The sequence below is a fragment of the Sorex fumeus genome, unplaced genomic scaffold, assembly GCF_029834395.1.
Source record: "Sorex fumeus unplaced genomic scaffold, SorFum_2.1 ptg000002l, whole genome shotgun sequence".
Classification (NCBI taxonomy): domain Eukaryota; kingdom Metazoa; phylum Chordata; class Mammalia; order Eulipotyphla; family Soricidae; genus Sorex; species Sorex fumeus.
In genome coordinates, this window is record NW_026606059.1 from 34,469,491 (window position 1) to 34,485,194 (window position 15,704).

The following is a 15,704-nucleotide window of genomic DNA, read 5'->3' on the forward strand; positions in this document are numbered from 1 at the left end:
TATAACCAGAAGTGGTATTTCTGGGTCAAATAAGAACTCAATTTCTAACTTTTTGTGAATCGTCCATACTGTTTTCCAAAAGGACTGAACCAGTCAGCATCCCATCAGCAGTGAAGGAGAGTCCCTTTCTCCCCACATCTGCGCCAATACCGGTTGCTTTTGTTCTTTTGGATGTGGGCCAGTCTCTGTGGTGTAAGATGATATCACATTATTGTTTTGATTTTCATCTCCATGATGATTAGTGATGAGGAGCATTTTATCATGTGTCTTTTGACCATTTGGATTTCTTCTTTGAGAACGTTTCTGTTCATTTCGTCACCCCATTTTCTGATGGGGTTGAATGTTTTCTTCTTGTGGAGTTCAATGAGTGCCTTGTAAATCCTTGATATCAACCCTCTATGGGTGAATATCCTTTCCCATTCTGTAGACTGTCTTTGTATTCTTGTCACTGTATCTTTTGAGGTGCAGAGGTTTCTCAGTTTGAGATAGTCCCATTTGTTTATCTCTGTTTCCACTTGCTTGGCCAATGGTGTGTCACCTTTAAATCTTGAAGCATCTTTAAGATCAGGTGCTGTGATATTTAGTACTAATAAAAAACACCATTTCTCATCACCTTATATTCTTGCCCAGATCATAAATTTTTAAACATGTTTTTGTTTCATTGCATTTGCATAGTAAGTAACACTGCATCCCCCGACTCCCAAATTATTTCAGGTAGAGTAGCTGCCTTTTTTGTACCTACTGCTAAACTGCTTAATTGTACTGGAGAAAATAAACTGGAGAGAGTCATATATCTGACTAACTTTTTGAGAATCGTCCATACTGTATTCCAAAAGGGCTGAACCAGTCTGCTTCCCACCGGCTGTGAAGGAGAGTCAAATGTATGGTCTCCAACCCTATGCCATCAATACTACAATTGGACATTTCTCATCATTTTCTCTGTTTTCAGTGGGGAGGGCATTTGCTTTGCACTCAGCTGACCCAGGTTCGATTCCTCTGCCCCTCTTGGAGAGCCTGACAAGCTACCGAGAGTATCCCACCAGCATGGCAGAGCCTGGCAAGCTCCCCATGGTGTATTCGATATGCTAAAGACAGTAACAAATCTCACAATGGAGATGTTACTGCTGCCTGCTCGAGCAAATCGATGAACAACGGGAGGACAGTGCTACAGTGCCTCTCTTTTTTATTTAAAAATTATTAATTTATGTGAATTGCATGGTTATTAATGACTGAGTTTCATACATATAATGTTTGAACTTTAGTTTCTTCACCAATGCCTTCTTCCTTCTACCAATGTTCCTTGTTTCCTTTCAGCCCCACCACCTCTGTGGCAGGCACCTTTCCCTCCCTAATATCTTTTAGCTCTCCTCTCTTTTTTCTAGTAATTTCTTACTCTAATTATCTAAAAATTCTATTTAAAACTTCAGAGTTTAAGATAAAATTGAAACCAAGTTTCATTTAATCTCTGTTGTGTTGATAATCCATGACTCTTAATCCAAGGAAAGATGAAAAGATGTTGAGCAGAAATGTCCTCATTTTGTAGTCAGAGTGATAGAACAGTGGATAAATTGCTTGCCTTGCAACAAACTGGTCCGGGTTCCATCCCTGGCCCCCATGTGGTCCCCCTAAGTACCACCAGGAGTGATTCCTGATTGCAGAGCCAGGAGTAACTCTTGAACACTGCCAATGATGACCCCAAAACCAAATCAAACCAAAGCAAAACAAAAGACCTAAGTTCACCCCACTCACCTCCTTTTGCAAAGCCACTTGAAGTCACTGTTCTTTCCTGGGCTAGTTTGTGTGTCCTTTTCTGCCTAATGAAAAAGACCTGTGTACTCGAGCATTTTTCTCTTCGTCTTCTTTCTCTGCTAGCTCCTTTTTATGATCATTTAAGCAACCTTGGAGGTAAAGGTTAGAGTTTAGTAGTAGGGCACACGCCATGCATTAGTGAGACCCTGGGTTCAATCTCTGACATTACATAAATATGTGACTAAATACATTAAGTAAATAATTACACAGGCTCAAATCAGACATTAAAAATCTTCACCTTCTATTTTGTACATTGTCCTTTTCATAACTAAACATCTTTTAAATTTTATGGGTTCTTGCAATTTTTCACTCCTTTTTTTCTTCCTTTGACTTCTAAATATGCTGAGTTGGTTAATAGCTTACCTCTCACTGAAACTCCTCCGGAGAAATCGTAAATGCCTTCTTTATAGAAAATGTCTTTGTCAAATGAGTGGTGAGCAAATATTTTCTCCTAGTCTGTTGGGGGGTATTTTTTTGTTCTGGTCATCATTTCTTTTGCAGTACAGAAGCTTCTAAATTTATTATGCAATTTGCAGCTATATGGATGTATTTGAAGTGAAGTTAGGAGAGGGACAGACACAGGAATGACCTCTCTCATATGTAATATATAAAGTAACATAGTTAAGAAGCTACTGAGAGTATCTTGCCCACACAGCAAAGCCTGGCAAACTCCCCATGATGTATTCAATATGCCAAACACAGTAACAACAAGTCTCAAAATGGAGACGTTACTGGGCCCGCTCGAGCAAATTGATGAACAAAGGGAGGACAGTGACAATGACAGTTAAGAAGCAACGAAAACTCAAAGGAGACAGAAACTGAGAACTGGTCTCTTTATTGAAGCATGTCACCATGAGCGAATGGAAGAATAGGAGGGGAAACCATGGGGTCATGGCAAAGGGAAGCTAGCACTCTGGTGGAGAGTGTGGTGATAGAATTTTTTTTTTGCATAAAACCCTCCAATTATGAATATTGTAAATCACCATGTCTAAAATAATAAAAATAACTTTAAGGGAAAAAAGAAAAATTCTGTGGGTTGGTTTCAGGATTTGCGCTATTAATTTTCTAAAGCTACTTGGAATCGTGATTCACTTTTTTATTAAAAACTTTTCTCTTAGATTTCCGAACAACATTGACTCTGGATTTCCCTATTTCTCTGATTTTGCTCTAATCCCTTTGAATCCTTCATCTTAAACTATTTTTGTGTCCCCACTTTCTCTTCCTCTTCATCATGTGTTGATTCTTGAAGTTCAGCCCAAGTTCTTACTCAGTGTCACATGTTCCCTGGTTGATCTCAGTTACTCTTCGGCTTTGGAAGACACTCTTTGATTATGTTTTTTAAATCTAAAGTCTAGATCTGTTTTCTATGCACCCGATATTTTCTGGAGACTTCAACTCCAATTTCTCATAGAAACATCACACTGCATTTATCTTGAAAAGTGTTATCTTTTTTTCTTTTTGGTGTGTTGGGGCACAGTCATGCTTAGGGCTTTATTCCTGGAGTTGCTCTGAGGATGCCAAGGATTGAACCTGGTTTGGTTGCAAATAATGTAAGTACCATTATCCGTGTGCTAGCTATCTAATCTCCAAAATCATTCTTTTTCTTCCAGTGAGTTTTTCCTATATAGGTGGGTGACAACATCCAGTTGCCTGATTCTGCACATCTCCTTGGAAATCTCTCTCTGCTTCCATGCCTATACTCAGTTAATTACCCAAAAGCATGAACACTATCTCAACATATTCCTAAATCCTATAAATTGCCTCTATGCAAGGGACAGTTCCCTGCTTTACCCACGACTTCCTCACTGGGAATATTAATTAATCTAACTGGCTTCGTCACCTCCAGCCTGTGTTACTTTAATCCCATCTCAATACTGCAGCCAGCGTGCTCTTTCTCAAAGACCTTGTCATGTAATACACTTAAAGCTCTAATGACTTCATGTTGCCTTTGGAAATAAAACCCCCACAAGTTTCTAATTTTTTTAACATGGTTTACAAATCTTTTTGTGATTTTTCCTCTTTTTATCAACCCAATCATGACATTCATCAATTTGAACTTCTCTCACCTTTTATGTACTACTAGCAAATTCTAAACATGTTGATTCCATCTCATTTCTGGGACTTCACATGTACTGTTAAAATAATCTGTGCCTTGATGTACTCACTAGTCCTCAACTTTGATTTTTTTTTCCACTAACACATTATTGAGTCTTTCCTAATAACGTTGATCATTTAAGTGCTAGTCCCAAATTCTTCTATAACATTTTATTACTGTTACTGTATTGGGGCTCATTCAGGGTCAGGGGAATAAGAACTGTTATTGTTACCATTTTTGGCATATCAAATATGCCATGGGTAGCTTGCCAGGCCCTGCATAATATTTTATATCTTTAATTATTATAGATCTCACTTATACTTCAACTATTGCTAGAACTCATCTCTACTTATCCTATATATAAGTTTTCTACAGGTGAACCATACGTTTTTATAGCAATATTTCTAGCAACTGAGATATATTGGTGCTTAATAAAAATAATAAAATCAATGAGTGTGAATAAGCTAAATATTTATTTTAAACTTACGTTTCCTGATTTTATTTATAACCATGTGAGCAAACCAGGTTCCAAAAAGTATTCAGCATGATCGACCACATCCACACGATAACCAAGCTCATTGAAGTTTCTTGGAGTTCAAGGTGTCACTCTGTCTAATCTTCATTGACTTAAAAAAGGCCTTGGATTCTGTTGAGACTGAAGCAGTCATTGAAGCCCTAGCCAAACAGGGCATTTAAACTCAATACATCAGGATCCTCAGGGAGCTGTATTATGGATTCACTACCAGGATCTCACCATTCTACAAGGAAATGATCATCCATGTCAAGAGAGGGGTTCGGCAGGGTGATACTATTTCACCGAAACTCTTCAGTGCCACCCTTGAGAACGTCATGCAACGACTGGAATGGGAAGGAATGGGAGTGAAGATAGACGGTTGGCAACTACACCACCTCCGCTTTGCTGATGACATTGTTCTAATAACACCAAACATTAGCCAAGCAGCACAAATGCTGGCCGACTTCGACGGTGAGTGTGGAAAGGTCAAACTCCAGCTGAATCTCATGAAGACAATGTTTATGAGAAACAGTCTTGTTCCTGACGTTCCATTCTCCCTCAACAGAACAAACATCTCCGAAGGCAACAGTTATGTGTACCTAGATTGAGAAACCAAAATGACGAATGACCTGGCACCTGAGTTGCTCAGGAGGAAGAGAGAGGCTTGGAACACCTTCAAGAGCATTGAAGAAATAGCTAAGAGGACGAAGAACCTCTGGGCACATATCTTCGATTTCACTGTTCTTCCTGCATTAACATATACCTCAGAGACCTGGGCACTACGAAAACAGGATGAGAATACTATTTGGGTCTCCCAAAGAGGAATCGAAAGAGCTATGCTTGGAGTATCACACTTCACTCAAGTAAGAGAAAGAATCTGGAGTTCTTACCTCCATCAATAGTCAAGAATCAGGGATGTTGTCTTGTTTGCCAAGGTATCGAAAATCTGATGGGCTGGACATGTTATAAGATTTAGAGATGACCATTGGACTAGAGACATTACCGACTGGATTCCATGGGATGTCAAAAGATTGCTTGGCCACCCATCTACGAGATGGTCAGACTTCTTCGTCAAGACCCTAAATGATCAGTTTGAGGCTTTTCGTGTTCCTAGAACAAGCAGATGCTATTAGGCTACACTAGCATGTGACAGGGATGAATGGAGACATTACTGATGCTCGTTCGAGCTAATCCATGAATAACGGGATGTCAAGTGATCAAGTGATTAATTTTTATTGCAAAATTTACATGCCAGCTGTGATGCTTAACCTTTTAAGATCTTTATAAAACTAGTTTGAGTTCATATTTCTTTGTTTCTGAAATTTCAAAGTTCATCTTGCAATTTTATCACATTTCTGGTAACCTTCTGTTTCCATGGATACTGAATCCTCAGCACTTATGGTTATTATTTTTTTTCCTCTTCAATTCAGTGCATATATCAAACCCAAATACTGTCACAATTTTTAAAAAGAATTACATTTAATAATTATGTCTATGGTATATCTTACTGAAAAAAGAACTGGTCAGGTTTGGTTAGGAGATTGGAAGGGTTTATATTATAGCAGTGGAATCAGTTTCATATAGAATCACCAGATAATTTTATTTTATTGCTTCCTTTATCATCTCTAGATGCCCCTTTTTTCTATATTGTCTTTCTCAACTTTTTCTAAAGGTCATATTTTTTTATCTTGTGCAAACTAAATAATTTCTGATTCTATCATCTTGGATATTGTTTTATAATTCATTCCTCAAATTTCATATTTTGTGTGTGTATGTGTGTGTGTGAGTGTGTGTGTGTGTGTGTGTGTGTGTGTGTCTGTGGCCTCTGAATAGTGCTAGGGAAACATAGGGGTCCATATCAGGAACATTCAGCAAAGCAGATTGGGTGAGTCAAAGGTTACGTTGAGTTATGTAAACTTCTAAGATTCAGTGGTGTCAGGAGACACCTTGACCACCTAAGTGGTGATTAGAGACCTCCTGGGTTATACCAGTGGTGCTTGTGGGAACATATATTGCCAGGGATAAAACCAGGTTCCTTGACCATGTAAGGCATTTATCCCCATCACTGAGCTATTTCCCTACCTCATTAATTCTCAATTTTCACTTAACTATCTTTTAATTGTGTCACAGAGAGATACACAGTGACAAAGTTGTTCAGGATTGGGTTTAAGTCATATAATATTCCACCACCTGTCCTTTCACCAGTTTCTTATCACCAATTTCTTCAGTTTCCTCTCCTCACCACCTGACTGCCTCTCTGACAGGCAACTCTCTCTCTCTCTCTCTCTCTCTCTCTCTCTCTCTCTCTCTCTCTCTCTTTCTTTTTGGGTATTTTGGCTTGCAATACAGATACTGAAAGGTTATCATATATTACCCTTTATCTACTTTCATCACCCAATTCTTGTCCAGAGTGATCATTTCTAACTAGTGTTGTCGTAGTTATCCCTTCTCTATCCTAACTGCCTTTGCCACCCCACCCACCACCCATACACTTTTGACAAGTTTCCAACCATGGACCAGTCTTCCTGACCCCTGTTTTTTCTGGCCTTGGATATGAGTCCATACTATTTTTTTAAATGTATATCCCACAAATGAGTGTAGTCATTCTATATCTGTCCGAGCTTGCAAAGCAGTGCAGTGAAGAGATGTGATCAAGGAAGAACTCAAAGAGAGAAGAGCAGAAGTGCTGGTAGATGTGGCAGAAGCTAGGAAAAGTATTCGTAATGCCTGCCTGTCCTTCACCAACTACAAGACCAAGATGACTGCCCTCTGATGTCCTGATGGATCTATCACATCTTCCAGAAGGGCAATGGAGAAGATTATGCATGACTTCTACTCAGATCCCTTCAATAGCCATGTCTACCTGCTAACATACCAAATTCCACAGAATGGATATGTCGTTTCGAATGTTCTCCCTTCCAAAATCCAACAGGCCATTTTGACAGTAAAGCAACGAACAGCACCCGGCCCATACAAGGTCAGATCTGAACACCTGAAGAACCTGCCGTCAGTACTCATCAATATGCTGGCTCGACAATTCACATGCTACCTGTCTGAATGCAAGGTTCTATCCCAGTGGAAAACCAGCAGGACTGTACTACTGTACAAGAAGGGAGACATCCACGACATTGGCAACTATCACCCAATCTGCCTATTGTTTGTCATCTACAAGTTGTTCACTCAAGTCATCCTGAATAGGATTGGCAGAACACTAGATGAAGGACAACCATGTGAGCAAGCCAGGTTCCCCAAAGGATTCAGCACCATCGACCATATCCACATGATAACCAAGTTCATTGAGGTTTCTTGGGAGTTCAAGATGCCGCTCTGTCTAACGGTCATTGGTTTAAAGAAGGCCTTTGATTCTGTTGAGTCGAAAGCAGTCATTGAAACCCCAGCCAATCAAGGCATTCAAACTCAATACATCAGGATCCTCCGTGAGCTGTATTACGAATTCACTACCAGGATCTCACCATTCTACAAAGAAGTAATCATTGATGTCAAGAGAGGAGTTCAGCAGGGTGATACCATTTCACCGAAACTCTTCAGTGTCACCCTTGAGAACATCATGCGACGACTGGAATGGGAAGGAATGAGTGTGAAGATAGATGGTCAGCAACTATACCACCTCCACTTTGCTGATGACATTGTTTTGATAACACCAAACTTTAGCCAAGCGGCACAAATGCTGGCCGACTTTGACCGTGAGTGTGGAAAGGTCGGACTACAGCTGAATCTTACAAAGACAATGTTTATGAGAAACAGCCTCGTTCCTGATGCCCCATTCGCTCTCAACAGAATGACCATCTCCGAATGCAATAGCTAGTGTACCTAGGTCGAGAACTCAACATGACAAATGACCTGGCACCTGAGCTGTGCAGGAGGAAGAGAGTGGCTTGGAACGCCTTCAAGAGCGTTGAAGAAATAGCTTAGAGAACGAAGAACCTCCAGCTCTGGGCACATCTCTTTGATTCCACTGTTCTTCCTGCATTAACATACTCCTCTGAGACCTGGGCCTACGCAAACAGGATGAGAATGCTATTCTGGTCTCCAAAAGAGGAATTGAAAGAGCTATGCTTGGAATATCACGTTTCACTCAAATGAGAGAAAGAATCCGGAGTTCCGACCTCTGTCAATGATCAAGAATCAGGGACGGTGTCTTGTTTGCCAAGGCATCAAAAATCAGATGGGCTGGTCACGTAATGAGATTTAGAGATGAATGCTGGGCTAGAGCTGTTACCGACTGGATTCCACGGGATGTCAAAAGACCGTGTGGCCGCCCACCTACCAGATGGTCAGACTTTTTCATCAAGATCATGAATGATCGGTTTGAGGCTCTTCGTGTTCCTAGAACAAACAGACACCATTGGGCTACACTAGCATGTGACAGGGACAAACGGAGACATTACTGGCGCCCGCTCGAGCAAGTCGACGATTAATGGGAAGTCAAGTGATCAAGTGATCAAGTGATCTGTCCATACTCTTTTGACTCATTTCACTCAGTGTGATACTCCCATATCAATCCATATATAAGAAAATTTCATGACTTAATTGTTCCTAACAGCTCTTTCATATTCCATTGTGTAGATGTACTGTGGTTTTTCATTTTTAAAAATCCAGTCATCTATTCCTTTTTTTTATTGAATCACCATGAAATACAGTTACAAAGTTTTCATGTTTGAGTTTTGGTCATACAATGATCAAACACCTACCCCTTCACTAGTATAATTTTCCACCACCAAAATTCCCAGTATCATCCCTGGCCCCTGCATCCCAACCTTCCATTTTCATTTCATTTTTCATTTCATCATCCTGTTATTCGTCCATTGCCTCGAGCAGGCCCCAGTAACGTGTCTTTCATCCTAGCCCTGAGATTATATTCAAGGCTCTTTAGGAGAATGAGACCCATCATTGTTACTGGTATTTGGCATATTTGGTACGCCACGGGGAGTTTGCCAGACTCTGCCCTGTGGGCAGGCTACATTCGATAGCCTGCAAGTTTGTCCAAAGTAGGAATGAGATAATAAGATGTCATAAAAATATGTCCTGATAAGACGTCGCGCGGCCACAAATGCGGCCTCGCGGTTCCGGGAGCTGGATTTTATAGTCTCTGAGTCTTGGCCGTTGATGGGATTACACGGCGCCAGGGGGCCAGGTGGTGGGTGTGACCCCTGCCTACTGGGATTTGGAGGATCTGGGTGGAAGATGCTCGACTCCAATCCGAGTAGGCTTGGAGTCTTCTGCCCCCGCGCCTGGCTGTTCCTCGCCGAGGCCCCTTGGAGGGGAGCGGGTTGAGCTTTCCTCCCCGCCCCGACCAGGGCTCTGGCAGCTGAAGACCTCCAGGACCAGCCACCACCATGCTGAGACCACTCTCCGCACACATTAAGGTACTGGCAGAGGGACAAAGCCACGCGGGTTCCGGGGCCGAGATCTCCAACCTTCCATTATATTCAATATTTTTACACCGTACACCAGTTCCAGCACTATAACTTAGAATTTTAACACCACCATTCAGATCTGCCGATAAGGCACTGCTACACAATTTATTTTCTATATTTTATATTGCTTGCTATGAATTGCATAAGATATCACTTCTGGAATTCTAAAATTTTAATACTTCGTGTCTGGAAAGATCTCTGCAGTGAGTGAGCTGCCAGGTTCCAAGATTCTTTTTGTGTGACTCTGGATCATGGCCGGTAAGGAGTTTAAGTAGCAGCCAGGAGCAGTTGGGTGTTATTGCAGGGTCCCATCAGGGCGGGGGCCGGGGGGCGGGAACGAGAGGGACCAGTTCCTCCCCCATCCTATGAGGCCTGGAGTTTGCTGTTTGCTGTTATTGTTCCTGTGTACCTGGGCTTCTCATTGGGTTCTGGAATATGGCGGCTGCCGGGAATACTAGGAGACAGGCGGAGGGACAGCACTGCCCCCATCTGGAGTAGCCCAGTGAAAGTGCCTGTTGCAAAGTCTGGAGGCATCTTTGCAATAAGCTGATTGTTTCTGAGATTGTGTGTGTGTGTGTGTGTGTGTGTGTGTGTGTGTGTGTGTGTGTGTGTCCGTCCAGTCATCTATTCTTAAGCTCTTAGGTTGTTTCCAGATTTTTTAAAAAAATTGAAATCACTCAAACTGTACCCTCTCCCTCTCCCTCTTCCAAAGGAAGAGAGGAAGGTTCATCAACGGTAAAAGGAAATTGCAAAAGCAACATCTAGAACCAGCTTCATGCTCATAAACCACTCTTCCTTATCTTCCTTATCTTCCTTGTGGCTTTGGGTGCTCTACACAATCAGAGAAACTTCTCTAGTGATGAACTATATGCATGGTCCCTGCAACTATAGTCTTGGTGTTTCAACTTTGAAGATGCCTTTAACTTCAATATCATGGATGGTTTTGCCTGTGTTATCTTTGATGTACCTTACGTATTCAGGTCTGATGTTGAGAACTTTAATCCATTTTTTTTGCTCCGTTCGTTCCCTTCGTCCCTCCCTTCATCCCTTCTTCTTTCATCCCTCCCTCCTCCCTCCCTCCCTTCCTTCCTTTTTTCCCTTCCTTCCCCTCTTTTTATTTAGACACTTGGGAACCTTGTAAGTTTTAACATCAAGAGAACTTTTGATACAGTCTTAAACTGAAGAGAGGATAAGAACCAGTGAGTGTATTCAGTGTGGAACTGAGATCTTGGAGGGATCCACATTGCCACAGTGCAGAATGACTTTTAAAAAAAACAAATGGGTAAGATAAGCCTGGATCCTTGGCATGTGGATTTGCAGGATAAACTGAACAGGATTCCCTTGCATTGGGCATGTGTCTTTGGCAACTGAGAACTAGTGTCATTCCTAGTGGAGAAAAAGTGCCAGGCTAACCTCTGTGACCAGTTCATCAGGACAGCTCTGATCAATGTTTCTGCTGATCCCAATCTTGACATTCATGGCGACACTACCCTCTACTATACAGCCTGCAGTAATAATTCATTATTAGTAGAAAGGCTGCTAATTCATGATGCAGATATTGAAACAACAAACAAGTATGGCCATAGTCCTTTGATAAGTGCTTCAAGTGGGAAAAATGCAGATAGAGTTTTTAATAAAGATGGATGCAAATATAAATGTATTGAATAAGTTGAAAAAATGCCCCCATGCTTGCTGTATGTCATAACTCACTGGATATGATGAAGCTTTTTCTTGAGAAAAAATTGTAATTTCTCTTGCTATGATAGATTTGGATGGAATGTAGAAGAACAGCTATTCTCCATGATTGTCCTAGAATTCAAGCAATCTTTTCTATTACATATACAAGAAATAATAATGAAACATTCTCAAAAGAAGGATTCAGTCTCTTCCCATTGGAAGAGACGGAAGACAAGAGCAAGACTTTGTCTTTAGATAAGGATGCAGAGAGCAAGTCTCCTGGAAGTATTCCTTCAATCAGAACATTTGTCCATTATGATTTGTCTTTTATAATTTGTCTTTATAATGCCTTATTTTCATCTGATAATGAAACTGAAGAAGGCTCTTCAAGGCCAACAACCAATGAAGGAGGAAATGGATAAAAGTGGGAAACACACTTTTTCTGAGCAACCAATTCAGAGAAGAAATGTAGCGAATGTATGTGTAGAAGACAAGAAATAAATTGTATATTTATAAAGAAAAAACAAACAAACAAACAAAAATCCCTTGAATTGTAGAGTGATTATGTTACTTTTAAATTATATGACTGGGAAGAGGACTATAGATGATCACAGTTTATTCATTTGGTATCCCACTGAGATTTTCAGAATAACTGAGGATACAAGTTAAAAGTTAAAAGTTAAAAGTTTTGGGACTGGAGTGATAGCACAGTGGGTAGGGCGTTTGCCTTGCATGTGGCCGACCCAGGTTCGATTCCCAGCATCCCATATGGTCCCCTGAGCACCGCCAGGAGTAATTCCTGAGTTGAGTGCATGAACCAGGAGTAACCCCTGTGCATAACCAGGTGTGACCCCCCCCCAAAAAAAAGCAAAAAAAAAAAAAGAAGTTAAAAGTTTTTTTTTAACCCCCAGGGCTGGCCTTTCAGAAGTAAGGATTGTGGTAAAATAGGATTTCTAGATGTCTAACTATGTCTGTTGTAAAACTTTCTTTTTCTAAGTGGATTATAACTTCAGAAAAGCTATAGAGCTTCTGTGATGCTGATTCTTTGTTCTTAAAATAAAAGAAAAACACATACTATTTTGCATGGTATTGTGACGATCAAGTGAGAAAATGTATATGTATGCTTTTAGCACTGTAGCAGTGTCCTCCATTGTTCATCGATTTGCTCGAGCAGGCACCAGTAACATCTCCATTGTGAGACTTCTTGTTACTAGGGGAGCTTGCCAAGTAACAAGCAAGCTTGTGGGCGGGATACTCTCAGTAGCTTGATAGGCTCTCTGAGAGGGACAGAGTAATCGAACCCAGCTCGGCCGCGTGCAAGGCAAAATGTCATATATATATATATATGTATGCATATATATACACACACACACACACATATGTGCTAATTACAAGAAATAAAAAAATACGTAAAGGTTTTCTATCAAGAGATAATGATTTTTCAAGTAAAACTGTTTAAATTAACAGATGTAGGATTTATGAGTAACAATTTCCTAGCTTAAAGATTCTATGAATCTGGGTCATTATTCCAAAAGTAGATAAATTTTATTGTCAAGTTCATTTTTTTTACTTATACAGACTCAGCAATATTTACAAATTGATGATGCAATAGAAAGATGAACCATTGTATATCTGGATGAGTTTTTCAACTCAAGCAAATTAAAGCTGATGCATCCAGAGTCTTAATATTGATGGTAATTCTAAGTTTTGGTCCACTCAATCTGTTGATGCTTTCCACCTGGAGAGAGTTCCTGTTTTTATGTGTATTAAATAACAAAAGAATGGTTCCAAACTGTGAGTCAATTTATAAAACAGCAAGCTGCAACATATCTGAATACCACCTTCTCCACACCCACTCACCCTGTGCGCGCCCACACACACACACACACACACACACACACACACACACACACTTGTACGCACATACACACACATGCACAAAAGGCAACAAAGAGCTCTAGAAATGATTCTCAGCCATTAGTTAAAACTTGTTTTGGCTAGAGTACCTGAAGTAGAACTTAACTTTCAAGTAAAAAAGCTTCAAGATAAAATAAAAGGCACTATGATTGCTATATATCAGTATGTAATTTACAGAGATACATCCTATAAAAATATATTGGCTTAGGAATTATTTTTGATAAGCTTCTCTTCTAAAGTATAGAATAAATTAATATTTCATAATTAAATTTTTGCATAGTAAAATACCAAGAATATAGTAAAATAGCAATAATAAATTACCTCCCATTCTTTTAAAATTAAAAATTCCTAACAAAATATTTTAATGAACAAAATTTCATAGAGACTAGAACTTAAATATCATGATTCCTTAGTCAAATAGTTTATATATGTCTTATTATACTTACAAACATAACTTTGGAAACAAGTTTGCTTAAAACCCAATTTATCACATGTACTTCAATATTTCTTAGCATTCGTTTTAAATTTTTTAGAGTCAAAAATGTAATAGTTCAATTTTAAGGAAAAATGGCTGCATAAAATCAGAAATAACATTTATTCAATTGAATCTTAAAAATGGAATATGATACTACACTTTTATTATAATTCAAAATGACCCCATAATTCTGTGTAAGCTAGAATTTTACTTTCATCTGAAAATAAATATTTAATGAAGTTTCACAATTTTAACAAAATAAAACTATCGAGTAACATCTAGATTTATTTTCTTAGGATTTGATAAAGTGCCTGTTTAGTTTATTGTAACAATATGGTTTATGTATAGGAACTTTATTTGATCAACTGAAATATTAGTTTCTAATTTCTGATTTCGTAAAAAGAAATTGAAATGTGAAGTTATGTTATACTGTTTTAAACATGTTGAACAATAATATTAAGCTAATTTCATTCAAGATTAGTGCAATTATCCAATTGTTGCAGTCTACAAATGTGACCTTGGTCATTTGATCTACTATTTACTTTGCTAAAATAAACTGTCCTATTTGTGGAAGTTTGTCCCTTACAAAAGAATATTCCTTTAAACATTAAAAGTTTTATAATTAAGTGTTTTACTTTCATCCCTAGAAAAGGAAGAATACATTCAAATAATAATTATGCAACAACCCTATAGTAATAAGTATTCTCATATAAACACAATATTCTCAAGAGGGTATAAAAGGAAAGATGTCTTAAAAATTATGGTGATTTAATTTTATTTTGCCCTAGAATGACATTCTCTTGAGTATTTGTGAAAATGAAGATGAATATGCAGGGATACATTTGGTTGATTTTGTGCCAGATGGCCAGTTGCAGAGGCTGAACTAAGCTGAACTGATTGATTCGTTTTTGCCATATTGCATGCTGGCGCTTACCACAGTTCACATCATTCAAGTCGTAACATGTTTGGTAGGTTTGGCTTTTTAAAAAACTATTTAAAAAAACTTTCTTGGGATAACTTTTGCTTTAAAATACATCTTTTTCTCTATTATATGGTCAGTTCCACTAATCTTTCAAATGTAACTTTCATGTAAAAACTATGCTTCCAAGTATTATTGTGTGTGCCTAATTATTTAGTTCTCCCATATTCCAGTCAACACAAGTTGTTCCTAGGCTTTTTGATACATGCAATTCCTGCTGCAGTTAGGTGATATCTCTTTGTTGTCTCTATTTGGATTTCCCTAACAATAAATGACGATGGACACCTTTGTATATGCTTACTGGTCATCCATCTGTCTTCTTGAGAGACATGGTTATTCATTTTCTCCCCTCATTTTTATGAGGTATTGGATTTATGGGGTCATTGGTAGAAGGATACGGTCAGGGATGGTGGGGTTGGAGTTGGGAACATTGTATGTCTGAAACTCTTTTTAGTCAATCGCTTTGTACATCACCATGTCCAAATAAAAAGTTAAATAAAATTTAAAATATAATTCATATAATAAATATTCAGAGTAAACAAAAGTCAGCTGTATAAATTTGGGATGAAAAATTCATAGTGAATAATAATTTTGTTAAAGATTTCTTGGTCCATGATAACCTTAAAGGAATAAAGCATTTCCTAACTTCAGTGTGCTTGCATTCTCATAGCGAGAATTGGAAGAACACATGAGGCAAGTTAGTTTTAGTCACTTAAATACATACATCATAAATATTTTCTCATACTCTATATAAAATCCAAATGACTAAAAAGTGAAAATCGAGCCAAAGAGATAGTACA

At 38.9% G+C, this 15,704-nt stretch overlaps 1 non-coding gene across 1 annotated transcript; it reads right to left on the minus strand.

Moving 5' to 3' along the window:
- Positions 1 to 10,528: 10,528 nt before the first annotated feature.
- On the minus strand, positions 10,529 to 10,751 carry LOC130022739 (small nucleolar RNA U3). Its single transcript, XR_008792285.1, has one exon. It is a non-coding gene; the product is annotated as a small nucleolar RNA U3 (small nucleolar RNA).
- Positions 10,752 to 15,704: the final 4,953 nt, after the last annotated feature.